An 8,234-nucleotide genomic window follows, 5' to 3' on the forward strand; every position below is an offset into this window, starting at 1 on the left:
TGTACTGTGATAACAATGGAGCCATTGCACAAGCAAAGGAACCACGGTCTCATAATGCATCCAAGCATTACCTAAAGCGATACCATATTATAAGAGAAATTGTGGCAAGAGGAGATGTGAGAATAGAAAGAGTACCTACAAAGGACAACGTTGCAGATCCGTTGACAAAACCCTTAACCCAGAAAGTACATGATCGTCATCTAACTTCTACTGGGATAAGTTATAGAAACAATTGGCTTTAGTCCAAGTGGGAGTATGTTGGGGTTTAGTGTCCTATAGATAATTGTTCTAGGATACAAACTTAATGTAAATGAAGTGTTCTTTATATCATTTGTTTTAATGAGATATATGTTCTATGACTATATAAAGGCAATCCCTTTTAAGCACTAAATAAAGTCTAATAAAAGGAAATCCGTAAGTTTGTTTAAAGTGATTATAAAGTGTTCATACAAGCATGAAGTGAGACGAAACTTTGTAATAAACTAATAAACTTAAAACCACCCCAAGTCAAGTAATATGTTTAGGATTGGCATATCACTATTGAGACTTGCATGTAACAATGTCTTCTGTCCGACAGAAAGCTGATCTCACAAGCTTCATATATATAGATATCTGGACAGTTACATGGATCCGATGAAAGGTAGTTCATTAGGATTGGGGACCCGACTTGAGATAACAGGATGGGTAGATTCATCCTTGTCACCTGTTCATCTCAATGGTATTAATAGGTATAAATAATCCTCAGACGCAAAGGAATGTTAATTGGTCATCCTGGATTACTGAATGTGACGCTTTGATCCTGTTGTAACACGATCCTTAACAGAGATGACTCTGGGGTGTGAACAGCAAAGGTTGGGTATCATAGGAAGTGATTGCGGGATCATTATACATTGGATTGAGCATTTATCACTCCCGATAAATGGGAGATATGTCCATGGATCGCTTGTGGAAGTCTTGACTCTAAATCCTTGCAAGGTGATAGCTTAAGATTGAAATGAGATTTCTCTTAACCTATCTAATTGGAGTTGACTCGGCCAGAACAAGTAAAACGAACGTCTCACTATATGTGACTTGACATTACCCATAGTCATAAGATTCAGTTCAAGGACGTAGTTGATAAAGGATCGAATTATACCGTAACTAATACGGAAAGGTCAACGACAGAATCAACATGTCTTCTTATAGCTCTAGGTGAATGATTACGGACTTGCTAATCACATACTTTGTACATCATTCCGTTATGCAAAGATTAAATATAATTCTTTGAAAATTAATTTAATAAGTTGCATACGGCTAGTGGCAATAAGAACCTAATGGGTCACACATAAGACTTGGAACCCAAAAGAGAGACAGATGTTAATTAATTAACGGAAGCCCAATTGAGCCCAATAAGGCCCAATTACTCAAGGGGGGGGATTTATGTATGTAGATACATAAATAATTAGTTTGATTTTATTAATCCTAATTAGATTAGGATTATGAATTAAATTAATTAAAGGATAAATAAGTTAGGAGTTTTAATTAGATTATATTACTCCTATTATTATCCAATAAGGTTATTATCATTATCTTTTATATTTAGATATATTAATAGATAATAATTAAGAATTCTATTCCGAATTGAATTCTTATTCAATAACCTAATTCTATCTAACTAAGGATTAGATACAATAAAGATTATAAATACCCCCTATGTAGATTTTCGAAATCTACCCCTAGTATCTACACTAGAGAATTTCGAATTCCTAGCCCTAGTATTGAAGAGAGAGAATTTCGACCCCTAGCTCGAGGACGAGATTTTCCACCGCTTCCTTCCGTTCAATTGATTTTCATCTCTTTCTCTTTCTCCTTGATCTTGTGTTGATTAATTAGATACAATCTACTTTGGTTGTTATTAAACGGTTGATTCTAACTTGATCTTCCATTGTTTTGTTTTGTGCTCGGGAACTCGAAGTAAGAGTTTTGGCACTTCGTTTGCAACGGTAGATAGAACTTCTGAAAGGTATTTCTTTTATCCCTCTTTATATGAAATAACGATTAACGGATCTTAGGGTTAATGGAAATAGGTTAAAATTTTTATATTTCCGATGATGTACGTTAGCCTATTTTCCCTCATGTTTGTCATATTTATAACTTATCGCCATCCATATCATTTCGTAGAATTTTTGTTATATAAATTTGTCTCACCCGTAGTTAGGAGTAGTTTGTAGTTGTTCCCCGAATCAACTCAAAGTATTCACCGCTTAGATAACATATAAAACCGAGTCGTTTAATACTTGTAGTTATAAATCCCGTGGATTCGATACCCAGTCTTAACCGGTTTATTACTTGATACGACGGGGTACACTTGCCCCTAAGTAGTAGCGTCTAGTAGAGATAGAGCATTTAGGAAGATCACATCCATAGTTGTAACGCACTTATCATAATATATATTTCGTAAAGCTCTACCTACCCGGACGCTACCGCACCATTAGGGCTGTCCCGAGTGCGGAGAGACCTGCTGGTGGCGTACGCCCTGGTGTTCTCGAGGTTGTGGTAGTTGTTCCGGACAATTTAATAACGCCGACATGCCACTTGGGTACATTGTACGAAGATATGAGGTCCAAGTTATGGACGAGGCAGGCGGGTGCCACGGGGACCGATGTCCGACGTTTCTAGCGAGCGGAGCGCCCGAGGAGGCCTGAGTCGTTTGCTGTTGAGGATGCCCATAGTATAATTGTGTCTGCAGACTTGGCCTCGATCTCTGCGGTGTATCGGATAGGTCAGCCGTACGAACTGGCTGCTTTGGACAAGGATGATCGCGCTCATCATGCTGGTGGGGCTAATGAGCTGATGGTTTACGAGGAGCAGTTTGAATCGGGAATGCGGCTCCCCCTTCTTCCTTTCTTTGTGGAGGTCTTGAAGGAATATGACCTTTGTCCTGTTCAGATTGACCCGAATGGATGGCGGATGATGGTTGTTTTTTACTCGTTGTGTCGGTCCGCGGGATTTCGAGCGACTGGTCTTGTATTCCGCCAGTTCTTCTGACCGAATAAAGGACCGAGATCACAACATGTCACCTTCTCCCACCAAAAATTTAAAGTCATCGGGGGGCTCAGAGACAAAGTCAATGAGTTTAGGCATCGGTTCTTGCTTGTTCGGAAAATGGACAGGGACTTCCCATTTCGAGTGGTATGGAATGGTGACCCTATAGATTCTAGTCGATGGTTGAGGCCGCGAGAGATGTTGGAATCAAAGGTTCAGTTGGTGAAATACTTGAAGAAATTGCCGGCGGGAAAAGATCAGAAGCAGGATGTGGACGAACTCATTAGGCACTTTCTTGCTTCTGGATATTATATTTGGAATCAATGGCGGATGGCTCAGTTGCGGGGATGGGTGGCGTCGGATTTTGAGAAGTGGAAGAGAGGGTACAACTTTTCCACTGGCGAGCTTGCTGAACTGGAGGCTATAACTGTGAATATTGATGTAGTAGGTGAGGAGTGTGAGGGGTCTAGTTGTGAATGTGATTTTTGCTCTTCGTTTGAAATTGTGTTAAGTCCTTGATCGTTTTGATGTATTTGCAGGTGCTGGGAATCCTCGGGTGAGCATGGACTTTGATCCGGATGAGTTCGGTGTAGGCATCGAGAACACTGAGGAAGCTTTTCCTGGTGCTTCGGCCTCTTTAGCTTCATTCTCGTCCCTCGAGGATGCGAATCAAGTGATTCAGAGTATGGGCGGGGTGCTTTCCGTAGCTGACGATGGGGATGTGGCTGCAGAGGTCCCCGAGGGGCTTCCTGTGAAAGAAAATGAGCTGGTCAAGGTGGGGGAGCAACTCGAGATCATTCCTGATGATAGCTTGATGGATAAGGGTCAGATTGAGGCTGCGTCATCGCGGAAGCGAAAAATGAGCAAGGGAAAAGAAATAATGGGGAGCGAAAAGGAAGGGTCGGCTGCTCCCGATGGTGCTGGTGGTGCTAGCGAGAGTTCAAAGCGAACACGCGCGGAGGAGGCCGAAATGATGGCAGACCTGGTCGACAGGGTGGGCGACCATCCAGATATGGTAAAGAGGATGGATATAAAACTGGCGAAGTATCACAAGTTCATTATGGGGTTGTCGGTGCATTCAGATATGACGACGTCAGACCTATCCCGGGCAATAGCCCGGGTTGCTAGGATCCCAAGAGAGTTATTCCGGATGGATGGTGCTTCGAAGATGAATCTGGGGTTGGAGACTTTGTCGGCCCTTGGTGTGGTAAGTTTCTCTTAATATGTTGGTTACTTTCTTGAAGGCTAGAGTCTCATTGTGTTGTTTTGTTTGCAGGCTATCGCGAATGCAAACATGCTATTTGACATATGCGTGAATGATGAAAAAGTGTTTCGGGAGATGGAGTAGGGTTTGCGAGGTGCTGTGGCTGAGCTAGAGATGGTGAAGGCGAAGTCGGCTAGCGCCAACGAGTTGCTCGAGCATCGTGACGCTCAGATTTCCAGCCTGTCCGGCCAGCTGCCGGAGGAAAAGAAGAAAAATACCGAGCTGCTGCAGGGACTGTCCCGCGATGCCGAAGAGCTGAGGTGTCGTAAGTTGTTATTGAGGTTGGTCATGCCTTGGACTCGCCGCCTGAAAGAGAATTTGTCGGATAAGACCCGTCAGCTCACTATGTCAGTCGAGGAGAAAGTAGGTGCTCAGGCGGAGAACGAGAGACTCCGTCGGGAACTTGAGTTGGTGCGGAAAGAGGCGGCTGATCTGCACGCCTTTGCCAGGCAGCACGAAGAGAAACTTGTCAAGATGGACCAGATGATGCTGATTGCTGCTGCTCATGGTATTGGATATGCGGTTCCTCCCGAGGTGATATTCTCACCGGATGTCTTTGATAGGGGTATTTTACCCTTATCTTTTAGCGTGATTTACGGGTTAATTTTAGAAGAAATAAATAAGTTTAATTACAAAAATAGAGTGTTTTAATAAAATAACGAAATAAAAATAAATTCTGTGCTTTCAGTTAATTTTCCTTGTCTTTGATTAATTTAGGAAATAAAAACGTCAAGCTAACTCGGCCCTCGAGATTTGTATTTCAGGTACGAGCAAGGAGTGAAAATCCACTCAATACGCGAGGCGCCTCATTCCTTACGCGGGGCGTGAAACATGAAGTCAGAAATAATTGCCCTATCCATAGGCACCACATGGGATCTAGTCAGCATACGCGAGGCGTATGCCAACCTACGCGAGGCGTATGACACATGTCAGAAATGATTAGCCTAATCCTGAAAGTCAGATTGCATGGTCTCCCTGAGTCAACTATCCTTACGCGGGGCGTACTACCTTACACGTGGGGCGTGTGAGGGAATTCTTCAACATAAAAGTTCAGAGACTTATTTACGCGGGGCGTGCCTCAAGCTACGCACGGCGTAAAAGGACCAAATCAAGTGATAAAAAGTCAGAGTCTCAAACACGCGAGGCGCATCTCATTCTACGCGGGGCGTGTTTGAGACAACAAGATCTGGAATTGGTCCACATGCAGGAGATTTCTGACGGAATGGGCACACACGCAGGGCGTATACCACCATACGCGGGGCATATTATGGGATTTCTGCACAAAATTATGTCCCCCCATGCTTGCACCTTGTGGAATTACAATCTTACCCCCAGCTTGATGTATAAATAAGAGTGACTAGCACTCATTTAAGGGAAGGAGAGAATTAGACACCTTACACCTTGTAATATACTCTCTTAGATTAAATTCTTGTTTTAGATTTGGTTTTTAGGCTTTGTATAGCCAAACTCTTCCACCTTGAGAGCTTGTTCGTTGATCCTGGCATTCCACCAAAGTTCCGCTCCATCTCCGTGCACCAAGCTCGAAAGCTCCACCATCCAAGTCCTAAGAGACGGCTTTGAGTCCGGTTAGCTAGTTCCGAGGGTGGATTCTTCCCTTTTCACTTGCTAATTAGCTTGAACTCATCCTATGTACTAGGCTTGGTTGTAATTCATATTTACATTCTCCATATTTATAATTTATGATTCATAATCTTCTTTTCTATATATGTGTTGATGTTTATTACTTGTTTTGATATTCATAATTGATTATTATGTAGGAGAACGCGATTTCCGACGCCATTCGGGCTATCTTTAGGGATTCATATAGGTGTTGCCTTACCGGAAGGGACAAACTGGAAACCGTAGGAATTGACAAGCCACGGAACTTACGGGCCCTAATTTCTGGTCCCAAGCATTAAACACGCCTTGACTAGGAACCACGTAGTCTAAATGCTTCACGGGTCGGTTACACTACACGTAATCATCTTTGCAAGAGCAAACCATCAACCATATAAACATTAGAAGCCGTTATTTGTCATAGTTATAACTAATCGCATCCACATCACTTCATAGAGTTTTGTTATATAAATTCGCCTCACCCGTAGTTAGGAGTAGTTTGTAGTTGGTCCCCATATCAACCTCAAAGTATTCACCGCTTAAATAACGCATAAAACCGAGTTGTCTAATACTTGCAGTTATAAATCCCGTGGATTCGATACCCGGTCTTAACCGGATTATTACTTGATACGACGGGGTACACTTGCCCCTAGGTAGTGACGTCTAGTAAAGATAAAGCACTTAGAATGATCACATCCATAGTCGTAACGCACTTATCATAATACACATTTTGTCGTAGAAAACACTACGCTAGCCGTTTACTAGCTATCAGTCTTCGACAAAGAGGCCCAAGCCAAAGCTGTTGAATTTTGCGGGCGCTTCAAGAAGAAAAAATAGTAAGTTTATCCCTTTGTTATTTCTCCTTTGTGATGATGTAATCGTACTTTTTTGGACCTTGGAAGATTTCTTGAATTCTATCATTACATTTCTATCATTGATCTGATGCCTACTTCTATTGAACTGTCGTTCATGTCTCGTCTTCTCTGGCTATAAATGGGAGCCGATTTGGCGTTTAATTTGGGTGCTTCTTTCTGCTGAGATTTACTCTGTGTTGTTTTGTGACTTATTCTGCTTCCCTCGTGTCTCTTCGGGATATTGTCGTTCCTGCCAGGGTGCTTGAAGTGCAAAAGGCGATATCGGCGATGCCACACCCTTATGTGTACTATCTGCCGAATGAGGATCATGATCTGGAATGGAAAGCTCGATATGCTTCCCCGGTATGGATGAGGCGGGGTGCTAACTCTCAAAAAAGAACTATGGAGAGCGAGAGTTCTATGCCTTATACTGGGTCGGTGACGGATTCCTGCGAAGTGGCTGTAAGTGCGTTTCTTCCACTGAGAAGAAAATTTGGTCGCAAGACGGTATTGGGTATCTTAATCCCGATGAGACAGTTGCTCCTGTTTTGAATCCTCATCCTTCATGGATTAAGAGGCTTCTGGACGATGAGCTGGAAAGGGTAATGAATCTTCTTTATGAAACGGAGTATCGACGAGTGGGGCGCCATGCTTCACCGTCTCGTCCATATGGCCCGACGTTTGTCGATCCTTTAAAGCCTCGAAGCGTAGTGTTTCTTGAGTTTGCTAGGCAAGGTTACCTTGGGCCTGTACCGGCCAATCCGAATCATCGCGTGACCCACGTTGGTAAGGCATGCTTGTATCACAGGCAGAACGGACATAATACCCACGAGTGTGTGGACTGGCGAGCAGTGCATCAAGATTTGATGGATGACGAGGCCATCCCTAACCCTGACCGTGTTAATGTGCAACTCGAATGAATGTTTGTTTTAAATTCCTGTATTTGTGTCATTGCCTTTGATGTGATGTATCATCCTCTGTTTTATGAACTTTGTGATGCTTTTTTCTATCTTCAAAATGTATACTGGTTAATAGGTCATATTTTTTTTGAGCGAGAACCATATCGGGTAGCCCGCGTTTTATGTAATCGGAAACATGGGATTGGTCACGCGTTTTAAGAGGCGTTCGAGATGCTTGATAGGCCTTGGAATACCGTTTGGAATTATTGAGCGCTGACCCTATCAGGGAGCTCGCGTTCTGGTCAATCGGTAACAATATAGGGTTGGTTACGCGATTGTGAACAGGCGTTCGAGATGCTCGACAGGCCTTTGAATAACGTTCGGCGTTATTGAGCGAGGACCCTATCAGGTAGCTCGCGTTCTGTGTAATCGGTAACAATATGGGGTTGGTTACGCAATTGTTAAGAGGCGTTCGAGATGCTCGACAGGCCTTGGAATAACGTCCGGTGTTATTAAGCGAGGACCCTATCGGGTAGCTCGCGTTTTGTGTAATCGGTAACAACATGGGGTTGGTTA

The sequence above is a fragment of the Euphorbia lathyris genome, chromosome 5 (assembly GCF_963576675.1).
Source record: "Euphorbia lathyris chromosome 5, ddEupLath1.1, whole genome shotgun sequence".
Classification (NCBI taxonomy): domain Eukaryota; kingdom Viridiplantae; phylum Streptophyta; class Magnoliopsida; order Malpighiales; family Euphorbiaceae; genus Euphorbia; species Euphorbia lathyris.